The 24367-nt window shown below is 41.6% G+C and overlaps 1 protein-coding gene across 2 annotated transcripts in view; it reads left to right on the forward strand.

Annotated features, from left to right (window-relative positions):
• Positions 1–4250: 4250 nt before the first annotated feature.
• The window catches only part of NDP (norrin cystine knot growth factor NDP), a 394105-nt gene continuing 373988 nt past the window's right edge, over positions 4251–24367 (forward strand). Inside the window, exon 1 of one of the 2 annotated variants that reach the window (XM_086933274.1) lies at positions 4251–4385. The gene's annotated coding sequence lies outside the window, so the exon portion shown is untranslated. Of the gene's footprint in view, positions 4386–4859; positions 5191–24367 lie in introns of those variants that run through there. The other variant, XM_086933273.1, reaches the window with a different exon arrangement.

Below are 24367 nucleotides of genomic sequence, written 5' to 3' on the forward strand. Positions count from 1 at the left end.
CCAAAGTCTACTTTAAAAAGTATCATAGTGCTGCTCAGGGGCTTTAGCCCACATGCACAACATATCTCTATTCATGCTCACTTTTAATAATTAAAAATATATTTTTCTCTTAAAAATGTCAGGACTGGGCAGTGTTAAATATCTCTCATGTTACCAGTTTGATTTCATCAAGAGGGAAGAGCTTGTCTAACAGAAGCACATTTGCTGAGGCAGGAATACAGCCCTCACTGCCCAGTAGAAGATAAAACATAGGAGTAGAAAACCAACATTCAAGGAGATTATACCAGTGCTTATCACATTCTTACATTTGTTTGTTTTCCTTGTGTGTACCCCGTATACCGGAGAGTAATGTTGGTGGGCCCTGAAATGCCTCCGCCTAGACAGAGTATCAGACCTACGTCCATTTCTTGTTATTCTGGTGAGTCTGAACAAAAGTGAACTCAGAGTGCATGACACATACCATCGGATATCTTTTCACTTCATCAAGAAATTAAGTTAGACATCTTTATTTGTTTTTAACTATAATGTAAGAGACACCTTTTATCTGAACCCAATTTAATTTGGGCGGCCTGTTTTCCTTGTTATCATCATGTACTCGAAAGGGAACATTTTGTTTGGCTTCTGAGCATCAAAACATCAATTATATAAAAAACCTTTCAAAGAACATGTTGAGCTGGTGCATTATTTTCATGTCAAACCACTGACACCTGTGGGGTGACAAGTTGAGAGATGTGCAGAAGAAGTAGCCCCTTTGTGAGAGAAATGATCTCTTCCACCCTAAATCCCTGTAAACAAGAGAGGGAGTCCTTATCATCTCTGCCTCTCTGTGAAGCTGCATAGCTTCAATGTGTAACTGTGCAGAAGTGAGTGCAACTGTTCAGAGCTATGCTGTTCCTTTACTAGGCCACGCAAGCTAAGAGACTGTGTGACTGCAAGGTTTCCAGCATAATTACGGATTTGAATCATTTGCCACATATTTAGCTGCTACATGATGTGTAGAATTGATTTTAAAAAGTGTTTCTAGCTCAATCTTATCAAATGTTACTGAAATAAAGTGTCAACACAATGGCAGACACTTTGCAGAAGCTGACTGGTCACCTTTCATATACTGACTGCTCTTTTCCGGCATTACTTCGATACTAATGAGGTGAATCTTTTGCCCACACAGCATTAATACCCTGGACTGATAGACTGGGGAAAGGCTTTTGCCTACATCATCATTACAATATCAGTACATATTTAAATGAGAGTGTGCAAATAATATTTTTTGTTTGGGATGAAAACGTGTCTTTCCCATTATTCTGCAATGTCATGCTACACCAGAGATACTCTTTTTCATAATAATAAAATTCTTTGAAATGAAAAAAAAGTAGCGATTATTTCACTAGCTCAATCAGAGTACATAAAAGTTTCAAATGTTTTAATTTTCCTTTGAAAGTCAAAGTCTGAAACCTTAATCTGCCTCCTAGTGGGGTTCTTACATTATACATATGTAACGTACAGTATCATAGTGCAGAGCCCTTCCTTAGAGGAAAAGGGTTTTTCTAAAACCCCAAGCATAGATACAGAGTAACCCTAAAATTGATGACCAGTTATGCGATATAAGATATGGCGAATACAATGCAAACGTGTGGGCTTGTTTTCTGTTGAGAGCAGTAAATAATTCTAACTCCCAGCAGAAAATGAGCCTACAGTGTTACACTTCTTGTAAAACACACAAATCTTTGTAAAGTAGTGTTTCTAACCTTAAATGCAAGACATAATCATTAAGGGGTGGTGAATAACATTTTCAGTAGGATTAGTGACTGTTTTTTTTAATAAGAAACATTGCTTAGGTTCCTTTTTGTATCAAATGACAAAATACCAAGATAATACAGATTGTGCGTTATAAATCTACATAATGTATCTTTGCATAATGTAGTCAGCCCCGCTGCGTAAGTTGGTTCAGGGCTCCTGAATAATTCCAGCTGCCCTGCTATAAATAAGTTTGCATTGTTCTCACTGCAATAACTGAGATGGTTTCCAAGGAGTTCATTTTGAGCAGTGACACTCAAAGTATGGCCCAGGGGCTGCTTGCAGCCATCCTGGCCCTCCCATGCGGCCCCCTGGTGAACAGATGCTGTTCCTTTGCTTCTGTTTACTTGACAGAACACTAACATTCAGAAAAATGTTAAATAAACCGGCAAGCATTTATTTTCAGGCTAACTCAAGTAAAATGAAAGAAACAAGGAAGGTGTCCTGCACCACTTAACTTTAGGACAACCATCATTATTAAAGAAGTCTTGCAACAAATGTGTAAAACTATGTTAATGTATTTTCAAAATCCAAACAAGTGTATTTCATTTGCATGCACAAATGTTTGACTTTAGTACATTAGAGTATGTCAGTGCATTGAGAAGTGTTTTTTAACCCCTTTGCCGCAGGGGTAATTCCCCCACGGTGTGGGGGGGGGGGGCTGGGGGGAGCACGGCGCCGCGGTGCTTGTGACGAGCCCAGATCGTCATGAGGCACAGTGGAGCTGTGCGCATGACAAGCTGGGCTCGTCACAACCCCGCCCACTGATTGATTCTCCCGCACAGGCGGGAATCAATCGCACGTGAGCGGGCCGCGACCGTTATGACGAGCCCATCTCGTCAGGACCACAGCTCTACTGTACCTCATTACGAGCTGAGCTCGTCTTAAGCATGGAAGGGGTTTTAAAAGAGATAGTTTTCAAAGATGAAACATTAATGCTTCCACCCACCCTGACAACAATGGCAAAAGTGAACAAAGAGGCAAGTGAATTGTCATGTGAATCCAGCTGGGTGAAATGGGTTATTATACATGGACAAAATTATAGTTTTTTAAATGAAACACTGGAGGGTTTTGTACAGCGCACATCCTGAACTCGTGTATTTCAAGGTGCTCTTATATGCAGTATTTAAGGATAAGAGGGAAAGAGAAATAAAACAATTGCATAAGATTTCACAATATGGTCAAGTGGGAGAGCCAGGATTGATACCAGGTTTTCTGGTTTCACAATATGCAATTCTATTTCATTCCAATTCTAATTCTGTAATCAAGTTACCTGTTGTATACATTTGACTCTCCTAAGGTAGCAATAGCAAGCAGAACAGGCTTACCCCAAGTCACTGTAAAGCATAAAACTCTAGAGTTGAATTGATCACTCTTCTAAAGACTAGCGTCTTTATTTAGAGAGTACACCGTGTACATGATGTGCTTCCTCTACATCCACCTCACACCCCTCCTCACTTCTAATGCCCCTCTCCCACCCTGCTGACATCAATGTGGCCCTCGGGCACACCACTGACCATACTTTTTGGCCCCTGTGAAAATATTTGTGAGTGTCCAGCATTTAGAGCTTAGTGGGCCTATCGCTGACCCACTGCTGCTGCTGAGACCTGGCCTATGCCAACACTGCAGATCCCAACCTGCCTTTTTAAGTTGTATGCCAATGGGATGGGATATTTCTACAGAAGAACTCCCGGCAGCACAGGAACAGCTCTCACTGAAACTATCAATGCCTACTGGGCGGCCATGTTTTCACAGCCTGGTCAACAGTTTTTGGTTTTTTCAGAAAAAAAAACATAAAAAGCAATTTAAAAAAAATCCCTAACTTGATGTCCGGGTTCTCTCAGTGTTTTTTGTTTTTGTTTTTGCATTGTCCAGGCCTGGACTACCGTGTTAGGGCCTAAGCAGCATTGCAATGTCTGGCCATACATGGGGCGGTCTCATGATGTCTGGGAGTCGAAGGCATGTCGAGGATGTCCATTTGACACGAGGTTTCTATTAGTAAAGTCAGCTGACGTTCCGGCAGATCCCACACCTCTAAATAAAGTTGGCAGATCTGTGAGTCAGACAGACAGCATTTTGGCAGATTCCCCACTTCCACCCTATTTAACTAACCCCACAATATAACAAACTGGGACGGACATTTATAACAAACTAAAGCACACTGTTTGCATTTACTGTGCAAGCAAAGTAAGTTATACTGAGAGGCTTTCAAGTGGTAATGTGGTGACCCCAACATTTGCACATTTGCAGTTTATGGCTCTCCCTGTAGTAATTCCCTGAAGGGGCGAACCTGGCCGGCGAGGTTAGTGATTTCCCAGATAACAAGAGCCTCACGTTTCTGTGGAATTTCCATTTGCCATGGAGCTGGAGCACGCCTGATTGATATATGGCTTCAGTGGCACTTTTCCATTTGACGCTCCCTCGCCCTCGCTCTTCGCTTGAGTAGCAGCAGCCGGAACTTTTGTGAGTTACAAAGGTAAAGGGGAGCCCGAGTGACTGCCGCAGGGAGAGAACGAAGACACAATGCACTGTCACACCGTGGGAACTCCGAATAACTGTTCCAACTGAGCGGGGAGTAGCGTTTTCCAAAGGTAAGAGCCATTCTAGTGGAATTCTCGAGTGCACTTTCTTTCATGCGTCCGTGTTTGAATTGCAACAACCCCTGTTCCGACATGTACTAACCGGAGCACTGGAAGTGCTGTCCCTTCCGGTCAAGAATCTATGCCTTACCTGTGCTCTGGTACAGAACCGCGCCGTTTATTGCCCTGCGGCCCATGGCCACGCGCGCTCTGCCCATCCGGTGCCAGCCGTCCGCAGGGGTGCCCAGAATGCCTTCAAAGAACGGGCGCATCTTATTTCTGGCATCCCCTGTCATGCTAGGTGGCACCACTTTTAATTTGCGTAATAATGTTTGCCTCAGCTTTGTCGTGGATTGAGGAGTGCTGGTTGCGGATTAGGACGGCTTTAATGTATGGCTTTGATTGGCTGCAGGCTATGAGGAAATCCGTGGTGTTTGTCTTGGCTCGGCCACACAGGAGTATATTTAGTAGCCAGTTTAGCCCCCTTCGGTACAGCACATGCTGTAAAGTGGATGTGCGCAGACGGCGTGGGGATGCGCAGTCCAGAGCTGGTAGGAGTCACTGTCTGAACCTGTTGACCCAGAACTGCCCCTTGATTGGGGTAGTTGAGTGACGCACTTTTCTGAGCTCCTGGAAGCTCGAAGACAGATCACTGTGAGGTGGCTGCACACATCTGGCGGGGGCAGCCGACGGAGCCCACTGGTGGCGGCTTGTTAATTTGAAAGTGGGCTGCGCGCATGGGACTGCATCTTTCGGAGGAAAGGGAATGTGATTCCACTCAGGAAGGGGTCATCTCTCGAATACCTGCAAAGACAGGGTAAGTGTGGCGTCCCTGCAAAACCCACTAAGCTTAAAATGCCATCAATTATGCATGTTCCAAAATTATCAGCGGTAGGTGTATTTGTAGCCTTGATGGCTTCTTGGCGCTATTGGCTTACCCTGGGTGCTCATTGCCACCTAACTTAAGAGCATTCATTTAAAGAGGTCGGAAGGAGGAAAAAAAAGATGAGTGAAGTTGCCGCGGTGGGTTCCGAACCTGTGAGCTTTAGGTCACAAGCTGACCTCTGAATAAGCCAAGCGAGACGCGAAATCTGACTTGCTCTCACAATAATTACATTTCATATTTGAGAGGCGCTGTATTGTGCATTCAGGAGCTTTGCTGAAATCCTGTTCTTTGGTGCATAATGAACCATGTGGGGCTTGCAGAGTGCGTGTCCACTCTGCAATGTCTGAAGAATTACTGCAAGCTTGTTTCACGCGAGGGAGACTGTTTTTTCCTGCATGCACATATATTTCATTTTTCCTTTAATAAAAAAAATGGAACACACAGCTTCACAATGTTGAGCAGCTCGCGCAGAGGTGTTATAAATCAACGGTATTTCGACGCAGCAACCCTTGGTACGATAGATAAATATTGAAATCGCATTAATCACTGACCTGCTATTCCTAAAGAGGCAAAGGCATCGTCGTGAGATTGTGCAAAGGGCGTTAGCTTCACGTACCTGCAGACTTTTTTTCAATTTGCAGAAAATGCTATTTTTTTCGTACGTGAAATTCAAATCCTGTGGAAACAATAGCTGTGGGAACCCGACGAAACAGGAAAAGTTTCTATAGATGACTTAATATTAAATAACGTGGTATAGCCGTGTGTGGATGTAACGTGAATGATATATAAGGCAGTGGGAAAGAGGGTTGCTGCGGTTTAGACAACTTTATATGCGTTTATGTACTGGAATTCAGAATCCTCTCAATTTTACGCACATGCTGTTTCTTTTTCCCAGTCTGATATTATAGTTTTTTCAAACAGCACTGTATTTTGTAGTTATGGTGGTTCCATGCGTGTCTGTGTCTTGTTTTAGAACTATATTTGCGGTTTAAAAACGTCCTCCACCCACCCAAAAAGTCTGTGGTGTTTCTGCCAGGAGACATACATTGACTGTCAGAAATTCAGACTGTCCTCTTATAAAATGATTCTTTCGGATCACGTGGACCCTCAAGGGTTTTGACACTTCCTTGATTTTTTAAAGAAAATAATCAACGTGGCTCCATTTACACCTAAGAAGCCGTTATCCCTGTCTATTGGTGTCGAATAACTTCAAAAGAAATTGTTAATCTTCTCAATAATGTTCTTTCTTTCCACTGGGTGCGTGTGCAGCCCAGTGTCAAAATACGAATAAGCTTTAACTGGGCAAAGCAGAAACCTTTTGCAACAGGTCAACTGGAGTTTCCGCCAGGATTGCCAATGCGCATTACTTTATGGAATTTCCACCAGGACTGCCATAACCCATTATTTTAAAATTGAATAATGTCTCAAGGTAAACATTCAGGAAATTAAATAATTTCAGGCTAGTGTGAAAAAGAGCCGTTGTTGCCCCCTTGGTGAAAGAGGTACAGGAACACTTACTAAACCAGGAATGCCTGTATGTTTATATAATTTTGCAAAATCCCGTAGGTTCTACGGGGGCGTAACGAAAGTCCCTGCAGCAGCTGTCGCACACAGGAACCCCAACCCTTCAGGCGCCCCCAAAACGTGAGAGGCCCCCATTCAGGCGAAGGCCATTTCACATATACATATATTCGCATATATTTGGAAGTGCGTAATAGAGCGCACTCCCTCATCATCATCATTATTCTACGGGCTTTGTGCGTCAGTGCCAGCGCGCGCCGCGGCACCGTCGAGTGTGACTGACAATCCCTGACCAGGGCACCATCAAAGGATAATTGGCCCTGCTGGCGTTAGATGCCGTTCACTTTCCATCGGCCGCGTAACGCCTGCTAATCCTTGATAAAAGCCCAGCTGTAGCCAGAGTGATCGGCGCCCCCCGCCTCGTCTGGATTTTCCACAGCCCTGCAAAGTGAATGCCCGAGGGGAAAAAATAGTCCGTCTGCCCCGGCTCCCATCAGCTGCTATTTCCTTTTTATGTACGAGAGCGTGGCACATATTAAAATGTCTATGTAAACAAGTGGTATGCTGGGAATCCCTCTCATGCCCAACCTCTAATTTAGCAGAACAATAAAAGCAAGGCCGTAAGCCTCGCGAACAGCTGGTAGTCTGTACATGCGCCACGCTTCATAGCCCGAATCAGAGCAGGATTCTGTGGGTGGCACAGGACCCATGACTGACCCCTTCCTCGCGCCGCAACCACTTGCACTGTCATATGGACGATGCCATCCAGACAATGTAGCTTCCATGTGTTTCCCGGGTCAACCTCCTTATGTAATACTGCTCTAATCACCGTGAGCTCAAGACACCTCCACATTGGGAGAAAAAAAAACAGCGCAGGGATATTGTTGGGAGCGTTTGGTGAAACGTGTATACATTTATGGAGATTTTGATTAATTTGAATCCAATCAAATTGCTTTCTTCTCTAGATCAAGGCCACTGCATATCTGCTCTGCTTCAGAAATTAATGGACGCTCTTCTAGTCAACTAGTTAGATGGTATATTATGCTATGGCGTTTGTAAAGTGCTTTTGACCATCATTATGCTATGGTAGTACTTGTACCATCAATCAACTGTGTCTATTGTTTGTTGGTGTTTGGTTGTAGGATGTTAGTAGACATATTCTCCATTGTTCTGATTCAAAGTGATTTGGGTAGGTTCCAGTCAAGGTAAACTAAGTTAGATAGCAGAAAATAATTGTAGTGTTGTCTGTGTGTGGATGATTGTGCCTGAGAACTTTGGCTTGGGGGGGGGGGGGGCGGTTGATCATTGATCAGCTGGAGAAAAGTGCTGTCTTTATTTTCATCACTACCCCCTTAGGTAATGAAGTTGACACACAGGTGTGTCATACTTTTGCTGATTTTAGCTGAATGGTTTATACTGTCCATGTTGGTGTGGTGTGTGATGATGTTGTTGATTTGACAGCACTTTGGTAACTATTTGCAAATAAGGGTGCAAGGGTTCTGCCTAGTGGGTGCTCTCTGAGAAGACCATTTGTAGGTGTGTCTAGAGCCATGGTTTATGCTGAAACGGCATAGATGAATTTTATTGAGTAGTGCTTACCGTTGAGAATACACTGGAAGCTGCTCAATATAGACTCTGCAAGAAAGAAGTTTGGTTAACTAAAAAACCTTCTTAGAAGGGCCTTCAATTGGCGTTCCATGCTAAAACTGGATACTTAATAGACACAAAAATGTGAAGCACTGGTTTAGTGCTATTTAGGCCTTTTTGAGAAACACGCCCCAGGATGTTATGATAAATATTTTGACCTTATAACAAAACAGCATAATTTCTTCAGTTTTATTCTAGCAGTGCTGGTAAACATAGTTTTAAACTAGTAGCAACAGTCTCCAACCATCTTACTCTTGAGACAAATCTTTTCAAACGGATCACAGTCATGTGCAAGATATCCAACCATCCCACTGCCAAGAACTACTTAAGTTTCACAAGACTCACTATATCAGTGCCCATTCGCTATCAATGCAGGTTAGATTGCAGAGGTATTTTGACTTTTTAATAAACCTTGACATTTGATAGACTCATCAGTACTTTGTGGGAAATCTGCAGTATGTACCCACCTTTAAAATATTTGCTTCAGTTGAGCATCATACATAACATTGTGTAGTGTATGCAGGGCCACTGGAAATATGTGGTAGGAGAGGGCCAAATTGTGTGGCAGGGTTGTGAAAAATTATGCGGCAAGCAGAGACATTATATGCAGCATACCGCAACGAATTTTGGAATAACATTACTCCATGTATTCGTCATTTTCAACTTGGTAAGGTTGATTGCACCACATTAGTACTAGTTTCACACTCAAATATAGCTTTGAAGAACAGAAAGGTGAACAGTCCAGCTTTGCAAAGAGCCTTCCACTGGGTGGCAATGCGTCTCACTGCATTTTTATAAACCTTTGAACTACTTAAGTTAGAAATAATGTTTTTTTTGTTATAATCTGCAGATTATGTAGCAGAGGATGGATTATGTGGCAAATGCTGAAAATCTATAACAATCTGTAAATTCTTTTAAAGATATGTTTTATATCTAAATAAAGATCATTATTATTATTATTACTATAACAATGCGATAATCACCACGACCGCACAATCTCATAATTCCAGTGGCCCTGAACATATGCATGGAAAAATGGAATTGAAGTTGTTCAGTATGTTTAATGCTCAGTGCAGTAGTCACAGTTGGAAGATGCAACATTAAAAGCACGAAGACAACTGCATAATGCAAATGACGGAGAATAGAAGTAGGATTTTCAAATAATTTGCTGAATGACTAAGAGATGTGTACTTTGAAAATGACAGAGATTCTCAGCCGATGAGTGAATACCAATCACCGCCCCCCCCCCGCCCCCCCGCCCAAAAAAAATCCAGAATCTAATTTTTTTGGGGGGTGTGGCAACAGACACCTTTATATGAGCCACGTCATGTTAACAGCAGGTCTAAAAAGTATAATAAAAAGAAGTACAGAGAGAGAGAGTAGACTTTGGTTCAGTCCCCTAAGCAATTGATTTACAAGTGTTTTTAGTGGTTTGCCATTGATTGGATGGTTTGGCCTTCACCTTAAGATTTTCTGGATGGTTACAATTTCCAATTTCTGTTCAAGTTCTGTTTTGATGATAGGTAATCAAGTAGTTCTTTTGTGAGCCTGTAGGCAAAACATGATGTGCAGCTTGTGCGTGTTATTTGACATACATACTTTATGCTATTCCCATTAGAACATTTTATTGCCGGTTTATGGCATTTTTTGTTTATGGAGTTAATGCTGGTTGGATACTTTAGTCTGACACACAGACACAGTGCTAGTGGCTAGTCACACATGCATGCTCATTTGTTTTATTTTGCTGCCATGATAACATGCTGTTGTATGTATGGCTGTTATTGTACACATACAAATAACGTGAATGCACATAGCCTTTGTTAAAGGTACGAGAAAAATACCTTTTGTCAGTAGTATCTGCTAAGCAATATTTTGCAGTGTATGCCTTTTTTGTTTAGCACTTTCATAGCAAGGTTCCTCTTCTCACTCTTTTTCATAACTCTTTTTGAAGAATATGTGTTAACTTTGCTGCTCTATTAAGTTGAGCAGAGGAACCCTGCTAACAGTCAAAGCACAGGATATTTGCTTCATTGTTGAGTTTCTTCTCTACAGATGGTGCAACACACAAAGTTGCTTTGATATTACCAAAACTCAACCTAATAAGATTCAGAATTACTAGCTTTATCAAAACAAATCAAATCAACTTTATTTGGATTCAAAACTCTTTCAGCAAATTCCTAATATAGGTAATAGATTTAAAAAAAACAACAACATTAAAAGTCACAAATTCATCATTCAGCATCTTTAGAAATACTATAGCAGGACGAACTTGAGAAAACCCCTTCCACTTCAAAAGTGGGATAATAAAAGTTCTTCTCGGTTTAACAGAGTATTTACAAAACATTCCAAAATGGAGGGTGCCCTGTGGAGAGACAGTGTTGCCGCCGTAGGTACCCATAGAGCCCAGATCAGAGGATCCTTTGTGGGAGGCTAAAAGTAAATGTAAAAGATTAAATCTAAACCTAGTAAGCAGATGACAGTCTCTAATATTTTTAACAAAGATACGATATGGCTCTATCCTCTGTGTTGTTGTCAGCAACACATACCTTTGAACCATAGGCTTCTGGAGGTCTAACTCCTCTCTTGCCCAAGCGCTTCTTTCTAATAAGTTAGTTTCAATCCAGAACCTATCCACTTTACAAATACACTCAGAGATTGAAAAAAGTTTCCCCTCCCCAACTGCATAAACTAATTCTTGATATATTTCAACCAAGGGATTCTTAAAGCTCAATCAATCGATAGGCAGTCCTTTAAAGTTACCCTGTTCAGGCAAAAGGCTTCACTGGTCCACATTCTAATTCAGTCCAACAAAGGTTGCAAAGGTAGAATATCGCTCACACAACCTACCCCCAGTTCTTCATGGATACACAGTGAGGTGGTGCTCTGAGGAACACAGAGTACCCGCTGCAATATTTTTTTCTCAGAGACCTGAAAACGACCCAGAACCATTTACACTCAGATCTTGCTAACATAAGAGGCTTTTGAAATGCATTTAGCCTGTTCTATCTTCATCAGGGTCTTAAGGGGTCTACTGCCCAGCCTCACAGCAAACTGGAGAACTGCAGCCATAGATTTTGAGAGCTCATCAGTCTTAGCACCCACCAAAGGTTTCCATGACAGAGTCTAACAACACACTTAAGTATGAGAAAGCCTCTACCTTGGCAATTGTGTGGTTACAAATTCTTAAGATTACATTTTGCAGAACCCGGCTTACCGCCAACACAAAACAATTTGGTCTCACTTTTCCATAAAAATAACACAGGAATTTCAAAGAGTTTGCAGTTCTTTCGCTGTCTGAGCCTACAGGACCGCATCGCCCACATATAACAAAACAGGAAGTGGGAGAATAACTATATTGGAACAATGAGCTTGAGACTCCAGCAAAGCCTGCTCAAGGCTGTTGATATAAAGAGTAAAACAAGCATTGGCATAGCCAATAGGTCTCGCCTTTTGGATCTTATAAATGTTTAGTCAGAGCTATTGGCTTGGTCAGTGTATTCAAGCTATGTTGTAGCTTAGTGTGGCTGTTGGGTAGCATGTTGCAGAGTTATAATAAAAAGCGTTATACGCATTTTTGTTACCTTACACATAATTGTAACAGAAAACATATGAATCACCATGTATTATTAGTATAGTGCAGGTCTGGAAATGGTACACATTATTCTGAATAAACAGTAATCAAAAAGATTTGCGTCATAGTATCGGGTATGCAATGCAGCAGTTTAGGGAATAAGAACACATGAATCATAATGCATATATCACCAAGAAAACACAGTGCATTGCACCCTTGCGCTTTTAATATACCCTTTGCAGTACCCAATACACCACGTAGACCGCAGAAGCCTCTGGGCACCTCCTACATGGACTGTAGTAGTTACTGAGTCCCAAAATGATGACGCAGCGCCTCCGTGGAGGGCACAGCAGTCATGTATCCACAAGACCTAGTGCCTCAAAACCCTAGGGTATGGCATATAGAGGCATGGCCACAGCACAGTGGGTTGGTGGGGGGAGGGGGGACAAACACTGAAAATCCCTGAGGTGCAAGTTAGCCACATGCAGCTGACCTTAAGCCTGCACGGCAGCTGCAGGAGTTGCAGCAATTATGGTCAGATTGCGTGCGTGGGGGACCTCCCGTGATCTCTCCTAGTTGACCGCTGAAAATACAAGGCCACCTTATGTCTCCCAAAAGGCGAGGTGCGCTGCATACTGCCTTGGTGACCATTTGGGGCCAAAAGGAGCTAATTGAAGGTTCACTGCTGTGGCTGCGAGCGGAAACAATAAAGCAGTTGTCTTATTTGCACACCCTACTATAAATCGCCCTCACGCTGAGGTGCATGTCTACTTAGTTTGTTACGGGGTGAGCGTGCCTCGCAGTGGGAGGCTCAGGGACTGCTCAAGCAGCGCCAGTGGTAGAGCACGCAATGCCCAACTTAGAGCATGATCAGCAACTAGCACACCCAAACGGAGGGCTTTCCCGGCCCCTGGGAGAGCAGCACGGGAACTGAACCAAGTCTTGAGCTCGCAGTCACAAGGGAGAACAAAAGAGGTGTCCCGCTTTGGAGAGCGGTGTGGGCGGGGACTAAAAGGGAAGCAACGCGAGCAGTGCACAATTAAAGTAAAGAGATAAAGTGCCCACTATGCGCTAGGGGCCAGAGGGGGCAAGTGAAGCGAGCCACTGCTTTTCTCGAGACAGGCAGCCATGCTAATTAAAAACAGATGGCCCCTGCACGCCGCTGCTCGCTCCCGCAAGGTGGATGCCGCCATTCGCACAAGTGTTGGAAAGTGCAGACCGATTGCAAAAGGTCATCTCCTAGAGCAGCTAGGCTAGACCTAATAGCAAAGGGGCCGAAATGCACCCTGCCTAACTCCTCTTTCTGTTTTAAAACAGTCTGTGTGAACTGCCAGACTAGAGTACCTGACTGATGCAGTAGTATGAACTTGAAACTCCTACAAATAGTATACTATATTAGGGTTAGCCCCCCCATTCCCAGAAGGATAACCCAAAGTTTATCCCAGTGACCCTGTCGGAGGCAGATGAGAGGTCCATACATGACAGGTGAGGGCAACAGTGTATTTATTAACCACTAAATAAAGTTTCAGGCACTGGTCGATGGTGCAATTCCCTTACCTGAAACCATTTGCAAGTCAGAAATAATCTTATGGTCCTCCACCCAGCTCTTTTGTCTTGACAATAGGGCTCACCCCATACCCTTTATGACAGAGTCAATGAGGGATATTGGTTGATAACATTGTGGGTTATCTATATCCCCCTTTTTAAAAACTGGGACTATTGCTAAGGAAGACCATGAGAGCCGAGATCCCTCTCTCATTGAAGCATTTAAAACTTGGGTTAGGGTTGGGGCCCTAAACCGCCACATCAGTAAGGAACAGAGCAGGAGGTATACCATCTAGCCCCGAGGCTTTGACTATCAAGAGAACACTCACACATGTGAATATTAAAATCCCCTGCAATAATTATATTAGGTGTGCCACCCCCATTATCAACTACAAATTCAATGAAAGAACCCAAAAGGGATATACTGTGTGAGTTGGAGGATCCTGATGTAGCGTTGTAAAAGTTAATTAGATGAAATACAGTAGAACCCTACATTGTTATCCTTAATGCCTGTAATGCAGATGTGCCAGAAGGTAAAACGTTAACAGGAACATTAACTTCCAAGGCAATATAAACAATAAGACCCCCCCTTTTGCCCTGCCGGAGGCTGGAGCAAGAACAGGAATAAAATAAACGTGATACCCCTCCATGAAAAATCGGTTTGCTATCTCCCAGGTTTCCTGTAAACAAATAAAAATACATTTGCTAATGGATTTAAACCAGTTCGGATCACTGAATTTGGCAGAAATTCCATAAATGTTCCAGCTTACTAAATTTAAGTTATTGCGTTGGAGAGGATGGGAGATCTACTACCAGAAGGGCTGATCGAAGTCACAGAGTCAGCTTGAGACACAAGCCAATCACAACGATTTAGGGCACTCAAAGTGGCAAAACGATTCACAGACTCCAGGGGTGGAATTACAGAGGTAATCAAAGCTGCTCGATAGTCCTGACAACCTACATGTGACCATGAAGTTATGCATACAACTTCCAGCTTATAGAAACAACCCAATGCGACTGCATGAATAGAAGACAGAATACTACATCTACATGAACTAATTGGTCCCAGAACTTGTGTAGCAATCAAGAATTGATTAAAGTTCACCACCACCAAATCCCCTCATAGGCTTTAATGTCTTTCCCCAAACAACTGACCCTTTGCATCATATTAATCTGCTCATGAATATGGGAGCCCAGATTTGAATTAAGGCCAATCCAATATGTCACCTTGTTTTACAGATGCTCAAAGGATTCACTTGGCCCCTCATGCGAAAATGGGAACATTCCCCAACGCCATCACATAAGGGGTAGCGGCCGGGGAGAATTCAATGACAGCCTTGCTTTTGACAAGCAAGGAACTAGCATTATGAGCACAGACAGGGTCATCACATGAAGAAGAGGGCACTATACCCAGTTGGGCAGACCCCCCCCCCTTGTATGCAAAGCCGCTGTACCAGGCCATGAGGAACTAGGGCTGAGATAATGTACTTTCATGATACTTTTAAAGGGTATCAACTTTTATATATACACCAACATAAAGGTAGAGGTACTATCTATCTATCTATCTATCTATCTATCTATCTATCTATCTATCTATCTATCTATCTATCTATCTATCTATCTATCTATCTATCTATCTATCTATCTATCTATCTATCTATCTATCTATCTATCTATCTATCTATCTATCTATCTATCTATCTATCTATCTATCTATCTATCTATCTATCTGTCTGTCTGTCTGTCTGTCTGTCTATCTATCTATCTATCTGTCTATCTATCTATCTATCTATCTATCTATAGATCAATAGATATGTGTAGATATATATGAATCATAGTACCTCTATTTAGATACCTCTACCTGTAGCCTAGTTTCTCTGTCAATGGTAGTCCCCTGTCACGCCTATCACTTTCCGTACTCTGGTAGCCCTACTTACAGCTAGATCCCCCTGAACTATGTGAGTCTGTGGCAATGGCATTGTTTGCCTTATCCTGGACTTGCCATACTTCCTGAATAATCCTCTTGTCTGATGCATAATTTGCAGATTCTAAAAAAAATAATTGTTGCTAGATTACACAGATCACATAGTACCCAAAAGCCCCACACGTGCTGCAGTACTGTGGCAATCCATTTGGAAAGGTTAACAGTAACTGATCAGTTTCCAGGGCTGAGTGCTGTATTGAGACATTAAACTGGCACTAATGAGGCGTAACTGTTTCCCAGACAGCTAAAAGTGATGAAATGCAAATACTAGTGAACTAAAACTGCTACAGAATGTGCTGGTCTATGCTGCGTAACTTGCCATTTCTTGCTACATAATTTCATAAACTCTGCCACATAATTTGGTCTGCCATTGTAGCATAATTGTAGTGGCTTGGCCTGCATCCTAGTATATCTCCCCAAGCTTATATCCTAGTCGTTTTACCTGTACGTAAGTAACTCTGTACATTCTTACTAATTATATCCCTACGTGTACCCTAATATCTCCAACCCACCCACCTATGTTTCTCCTGCCCCTCTTTCTCCTTGCTCGGTTCCTTATACCATTTACTCAATACATGTTTCTATCGGCACATGGGGAAAAGTGTTCTGCCTTTTAAGGAAAAGTTATGATTAAGGAGTTTTATCAAACTGGACTTACCAACCTAGAGCTAGTGTTTTCCATTGTTGGTTCCCCCAAATGAGGAGGAGCCATTTCTGATAGCCCTCTCTGAAATCATTGTCTTTAACTACTAACAAAATATCTGAAATACCATCAAGCCATATGAATGCACCACCCCGTGAGATAGTTTTCCATTAGCATCTTGAGAAAAGGCTTTAGAGTATATTGACTTTCAATATTAATGCATATTTTAATGCTTACCATCAGTATAACACCAAATAGTCAGTACTCCACTTTCTGAATCTTTTGGAGGCTGTCAACATTTTTTGGATGGACTGTGGTAATTATCTCTCCAAATGCATGTGATACAGAGATCCAGATTTCAATAAATGTACTTGAAGTATTGGTGGGATTGGTATTCAAAAAAGTAAAGAAAAGAACCACAAATACCCATTTCATTATTGTCTTTGGCATGTATGACAGGATCTCAGGGTTTTAATGGTTTCACCAAAAACATTTTCATACACTTTTTTTACGGGCCAAACCAACCACATATTTGTCACTCTAGTTCCAAGATAGCAGGCAAAATACTATGGGGCTTATTCACAAAATGAATTTTGTAATACGTTTAGTAGTACCACAATGGTACTACTAACATACTACAAAAAGCTATTCACACATCTACATGCGGAGGTCTACACCTTCACCTCTCCCGCCATGTATGTGCAGAGATATCTGCCCCAACAGCAGGGATCGCCACATACATAGGAATATATTCTAAAAGTAAATGTTGGAGGGACAAGGGGGATTGGTTTCAAAATAGGGAAGGTTTATGAAAAAATGTTTGTCAAGTAGGGAGGATTAAGAAGGGGTTAGCTGGGTGACGGTTTAAGGTGGAACTTGCACCCACCCATAAAATGTAAGCATGTTTCTGTTCACAAACAGTAATTCTATGGCTACTGCGGCAAACAAAAAAACTAACAGTTGTACAGGTGCTCCAGCTCAGACCTGGTATAAATCCAGCACCACACACAACCAACCACTGGTGCTACACCACCCTCCCATGGTAAATAATGGAAGAAGGGACTTAAAATAAAATCCCATACAACCTAATGTTAAATGAAATTAACTTGTTTTATCATTTTAAAAGTGTAAATATATTTAATTTAATGGAAAAAAGTATATACAAATAAAACATACATATTAGTTTACCATAAAATGCTACTAACCCTTTTAATTTAAACATGAATGTAACCTTAATCTTTAAAAATAATACTTAAATCAATTTAAATAGTTTTTACTACATAATTAAAATATATCTATGGTATACTTTAGGGAAGATTTAATCAATTTAAATATAACAAATAATAATATTAATTTAATTTAATTTATATATTAACAATAATGAAATGCTAATTTAAACATTACGCTAATGATGCAACTTTTTAAAAATGTGTCCTACATTTTTAAATACATATGTATATTTTTATATGTGTGCATATAAGTATGTATATTTAAAATGATTTATATTAATATTAAATATTAACAGATTTTTACTAATTTATTTTTAAGTTTAATAAACCTTTGAGCTTTTCCCTATGGTTAACAATAGGAAGAGCTCCACGCCAGTGGTGGAGACATCCAAGTAAGTGTGAAAATTTACAAATATTAACTAGTAAATGTAAGGGGTGGAGACATGTAAGTCTACACTTTTGAGTAACTTTACGCTTGTTAATGGTGAATAGACAAAAGCAGTAAAGTTACTCAAAAGCGTAAGAGTAAACTTAAATTTGCAGGTTTACTCACATGTAAGTCTACCTTTGTGAATAGCCCCTAAATCATGAGCTGTAAAATTCTGGATCAGATATTATAATCTTTTCCAAAATGGTTTATTAGTCTGTAGCAGTTCTTTAGTAATACTTTGCAATTGGACAAAAAGGAGTAATATACTTCACAGACAATTTAATTGCTACATAATCATCTTGAGAGAAGAAAGGTTGAACCTCAACATGGTGCTGGATTTGCTATGCAAGCTATTGAATGTATGGCTCCCACAACAAGGATTACAGGGTACAAATCATCCTGGACCACCTCTGAATAGATCATTTACCATATCTGCTGAAGCTGGATCTTGATTAAGTGATTGCATTTCTCCAAACAAGCACTTGCAGAACCAATAGGTCTCACATTTGTAAGAGCTATTGGCTTTGCCAATGTGTTTTTGCCAATTTGTACACCAGCGTAGCTGCTGTTCAGCATGTATAAAGGTTTGTGGCATAGAGGAGAGTTGTGTGGAGTAACATAGAGTGGTATAAGGTGGCACAGAGTGTTTTAGAGTGGAGTGCCGTAGCATCATAAAATCCAGTACCATAGATTAGAGTGGTGCAGAGTAGAGTGGAGTGGCCTAGAGTGTTGTAGCATAGAGTACAGTGGCATAAAGAGCATTTGTGTAGAGTGCAGTGGTGCAAAGTAGAGTAGAGTAAAGTGCAGTGCTGTAAAGTGCAGCGGCATAAAGTGAAGTGATGTAGAGTGCAATGGCATAGAGCAAAGTGTTGCAAAGTAGAGTGCAGTGGCATAGAGTGATATGGAGTACAGTGGTGTGGAGTGGAGTGGCATAGAGTGCACTGGCGTAGAGTGCAGTAGAGTGGCATAGAGTAGAGTGGGGCAGAGTAGAGTAGCATGGAGTTCAGTAGTGGAGAATTAAGTGTTGCATAGTAGAGTGTCCTAGAGTGCTGTGGTGTACAGTAGAGTGGGATAGAGTGCAGCAGCCTAGTGTATAGTGGTGCAGAGTAGATTAGAGTGGCATAGAACACAGTGGTGCATAGAAGAACAGAGTGGCATAGAGTGCTTTGTTGTAGAGTAGAGTGACATAAAGTGCAGTGGCATAGAGTGTTGCAGAGTTGAGAGTAGGTGCATAGAGTGCAGTGGTGCAGAGTAGATTGGCGTAGAGTGCACTGATGTACAGTGCAGTGGTTTAGAGTAGAGTGGTGCATGGTGCAGTGTCAGAGTAGAGTGGTACAAAATAGAGTTGAGTGGTGTCAAGCGCAGTGCAGATAGTAGAGTGTCACAGCATAGAGTGGTGTGTTGCAGAGTGGAGTAGAGTGGCGTAGAGTGCAGTGGTATAGAGTGGATTGTTTCAGAGCTTAGTGAAGTGGCATAAAGTGGAGTGGTGCAGGGTAGGGTGTAGAGGTATGGGGTAGAGTGCCATGACGTAGAGTGGCATAGACTGCAGTGGTGCAAAGTAGATTATAGTGGTATAAAGTGGACTTGCATAGAGAACAGTGACGTTGAGTGGAGTGATACAGAGTGCATTGGCATAGAATGCATTGTGTAGAGTATATTGGCGCAGAGTGCAGTGGCACAAAGTGCAGTGTTGCAGAGAAGTGTGGCTTGGATTGGGGTTAAGTGGGGTGTCATAAAATGGAGTGGTCCTGAGTAGAGTGGAGTGGTGTAGAGTGCAGTGGCGAAGAATGTAGAGGTGCAGAGTGGCATAAAGTGCTGTGGCACAAGATATAGTGGTGCACAGTAGAGTAGAGAGGCGTAGCGTGAAGTGACGTATAGTGGAGTGGTGCAGAGTAGAGTGCAGTGTAGTGACACAGATGGAGTGGCAAAGAGTGGAATGGTGCAGAGTGGAATGCAGTGGCTTGGAGTGGTGCAGAGTAGAGTGGGCAGGCATAATGTGGAGTATGCAGGGGGTGGTAGCACACTGCCATGAAAGACAACACATTTTCAATTGAAATGGCCATTACATTTACACAGACATACAGTTTTACTGATGAAAGTATTCTGCACACAAACGATAATGTTTGGACATGTCATCACTTAGTGCATTGATTTGTTATGATCATATTAAAATATTTGCTTCCCCCACACATCAGAATTACCATTTGTTTGTTCTTTTGTGATTAACTAATTCTGACATATTCTGAAAGGTCTGCATAGTTCTTGACAGACATTTAAACTTTGTTGTGAGCTAGAAAACAAGCATTTCAAAGCAGGATTGGGATATAAATGCTCTCACTTTGCAGTCAGAGACTGAAAAGTAAAAACCAAGCTCCCTTGGAAGACTGAGTCTTACATTTGACCTCTGTCTTTGAATGCACAACAAATGTGACAAGATAAGAACAAGATTCAAAGGATTGTTTCACAGAAACGGAGTCCTCTGAAGGATACAGTAAATAAGCTATGCTCTTCACGAGGGACGACCTGAAGTTGAACAGCCTAACACAAAAAATCCAGCAAATCGAAAGCAAGCAGGTGTGAGTTACAAACCAAAAAGCCAATGGTAAGCAATGGGTTGGACTGTATTCCCAGGGAAGCTTTCCGCATGTCCCCAAGATGGCTGGTAGGCTTCGACCTAAAAAGACAAAGGGGCATATTACCAAGGGCCATTATCGCCGCCTTAGCGGGACTATTTCCCACTAAAGCGGCGATAATTTTATCTCCCTATTACCTAGCTGTCGCTAACACCAGTTAGCGACAGCTAGTAGGAGATAGCGATCATCTTGGGGCCCACTTTGCATGTCAGCGATATTTATCGCTAATGACATGCAAAGTGGGCATGCCAAGATGTTAGCGACTGGAAACAGTCGCTAATATCGCTATCTCCAATTATCAACAAAGCCTTATTTTTGGAAATATTCGCGCGAAGCGCGAATATCTCCAAAAGCTAACGCCTGCCCAGAGCAGTTCTTAGCCATGTTATCCAATGGAAGGTGGATAACATGGCTAAGAGCATTGTCACAATAATGCATGAATATCGCTGATTTTTCAGCGATAATCATGCATTCCGCAGGATTTTTACCGCTTTTGAGATAAACCTTGATAATATCAAGGTATCTAAGCGGTAAAAATCGTCGAAGCGCGGCAATATAATTTTATCCGCTAACCATGCATAGCGATAATTATCGCTATTGCTTGGTAATATGCCCCAAGGTCCGTTCTGCAGTTCATCAGTGTGGCCCATATTTCCACCACAACCTCTCATATGATTTTTTTTAGTACCAATATTTACTATGGATTTTATTAACTGAGTTTGAGTATTGAGATGGCTAGTTGTAAGGAACCCCTGGGATCCTTGTGTAGCACATAAAGATTTGGGGGCATATTACCAAGCAATAGAGATAATTATCGCTATTGCTTGGTTAGAGACAAAAATTTACCGCTAAGCTGCGGCGATTATTATCGCAGATAAACCTTGGTATTACCAAGGTTTATTGCAAATGCGATAAAAATCGGCCGCAATGCATGAATATCGCTGAAAAGTCAGCGATATTCATGCATTACCGAGCTAATGCTCTTAGCCATGTTATCCACCTCCCATTGGATAACATGGCTAAGAACTGCTCAGGGCAGGTGTTAGCTTTTGGAGATATTCGCGCTTAGAGCGAATATCTCCAAAAGTTGGTAATAGGAGATAGCGATGTTAGCGACTGTTTTCAGTCGCTAACATCTTGGCACGCCCACTTTGCATGTCATTAGTGATAAATATCACTGACATGCAAAGTGGGGCCCAAGATGGTCGCTATCTCCTACTAGCTGTCGCTAACTGGTGTTAGCGACAGCTAGGTAATAGTGAGATAATTTTATCTCCGCTTTCTTGGCTTTTAAAGCCAAAAAAGCGGAGATAAACCCCCTTGATAATATGCCCCTAGGTTTCGAAGCACACTTTTTTTGAGGAAATTAGGCTATGAAACTGTCTCATCACATTTCCTATTCCCATGTTGAGCTGTCTACCACAAAGGTCTGCCACCAAGATAATGATGCTTCTTGTGGTGTAAACTGCAGTTTTAACACATTTTACGATACAGGTAACAGTGGCGTCCCCAAAAACGTTGTTAACCACTTCAAGACTTCTATCGGGACTACAGGATTTGACTCCCATTGAATACTGAAAACGAGACTTGACTAATACATTCACTTGTGATTGAAACGGCGTGCTGCAGCATTTTGAACTCTTTCCAATATTTTGTTGGTAACCTCACACATTTATGTATTTGGTTTTATAGTGGGCTGCATATAACATTTTGGCTTCTTTGAAGTGCACGACGAGGAAAAAAAAAGTTTAATCAGAAGCAAAATCGGTGGAGAGAGAGAAAAGTGTCATCATTATTCGATATAAGCCCTATCCTTTTTTGATTTCGCAAACTAGAAAGGTTTATTAAATCTGGCAAAAGTCTGCAAAAAGTGGCTCTAATCACTAAAGATGCATGCAATTGTATTTTTAGCCAGGCGGCCTTTGTCTTGGGCAGAAAGCAGTGGGAAACGGTGTTCCCCAGCTTTGAATTGTCTCATTCTAGATGTCTAGTGGATAGAATTGACCATATGATGAGAGAATTTGTAATTCTAGTTTTGCCTATTTAGATGGGATAAAAAGCGAAAGCTCGCCTATTTCTGAGTGACTGCTCTTCCAATATGTACATCTCTGTTACCCAGGTTGTTACATTTTCTTCCAGAAAGTTGTACAGCAAGCCCTACAGTTATTTAAAATCAATGAGTCTGCGAGAAAGCGAGATGTCTTATGGTTTGCTACGTGGAGTTAGAAAGCCAGCAATTTTAATCTGCACATGCACATTTAGTTTCCTGCATGTGAGATTTTTCTTTTTTTTTCATTTCCAGCCTTTTTTATTGGTTACACGTTATGGAGAGTGGTATATCGATTACAGTTCTGTAAAATACCACAGCCAGTCGAAACCTGATCGGACGCCTATATTTTATGTTTTGCTAATTTGCTCACCTTTGGAAATTGTTCAAAATATATAACTTTAGGTGTACAGTTTTTTTGCCCTATAAAGCCTGATTTGCAAATTTCCCAGAAAAAAAGATGTAGCTTTACTTCTTATGGCATATTCACGCTTTTTGGGAAAATGTCCAGCTTTTTAGAAATTCACAAAAATTTCAAGGAGCCCTCCTTGGATTCTGCAACTGTTTCGGATTTCCACGAATACTCACATGTGTAACCACTTCCAAACAGGGAAAGGCAAACGGTGTAAAATTCTGTATATAGAGATACAATGCAAAAGAGCTCTTGCATTTGGATGCTTTTTTCTCTATGTGGAAAATATTTTCCTCATGGAGAAACCCTTTGTCCAACCCCATTCATTTTAGGTGTGATTCCTCCTCAGTCCTAGCCCAAAATGCATTTTCTCCTGGCCTTCACACCAGTAAATGTACAAGCGTACGCAGTGCGGTAAACTACTTGTGACAGTTGATGGCTACTCATATATTTTCAGTATGGTGGTGTTCACTCATTTTTCAGGTGGACCCACCAAAAACGCCACCATCCACACCTCTGGTATTCGATTTACTGAAGTAAAAATTCCACCAAAATGCCAGAAATTCTTTGTGAGCAATTTTTTTTTCTCCATGGATACAATAGCATTATTCGTGATTTTGTGAACGTGAAATTGGAATTTGCCCTTTTAAATGACATTTTTTTTGTAAACCTGTTTTAAGAACACTTACTGTTTAATCTTCAATTTTTAGAATGTATTAAAAAAAATAGTGTCAATGTTGGAATGAATCTGGAAAGTGTGCAGCTATGCCTCAAATTCATCATAGCGAGCTTTAGGTACCCCTTCTGGGATGATTCTAGCTCGTAATAAATAAAAAAAATAACATAGGTTTTGATATCCAGCGTAACCACAGGTGACCAGCATGTGGGTGACAGTGACTGAGACCCAAACTAGGGTTCTCCTTCAAGAAGGGGCACTCAGTGTACCCTTTTGAAGCCGAGTCTGACCACCATCAGTTCACTGGCTGTGAAGGACTGACCAAGGAGGTAGCAAGATGATTAAAGAGGCATGGCTGGCCTTCTTCCTGTCCCTGCTTGGGGGAGATGCCCACTAGTCCCTCCTATATTTATTCATTTGCCAGCTGGTACCCTGCAACTGGGTCCTTTGTCCATCCATGTGGGATATGGATGTTGCATGTGCACCTTGCTATGTATGCTGAGACTGTTTATGTGGGGGAGTGTGTGATTTGAATTTTCTCCATGTGAATGGTACCGAAGGTGAAGGGCTGGAGCAAGCCCAGAAAGCACTTGTGAAAGTGCTTTGACTTTTCTTCTGTCTGGTAACTAACAGCTGCCCACCAGCATCCTGCTAGCACCTTGTAACAAAGACCTTGACTGGACCAATCTGAGTAGAATATACAAACTGACAGTTGAATTACAAATCTACTGTTTGCAACCTCATTACAGATATGAAAAAGAAACTTCAAG

Source organism: Lissotriton vulgaris, chromosome 8, assembly GCF_964263255.1.
Source record: "Lissotriton vulgaris chromosome 8, aLisVul1.2, whole genome shotgun sequence".
Classification (NCBI taxonomy): Eukaryota; Metazoa; Chordata; class Amphibia; order Caudata; family Salamandridae; genus Lissotriton; species Lissotriton vulgaris.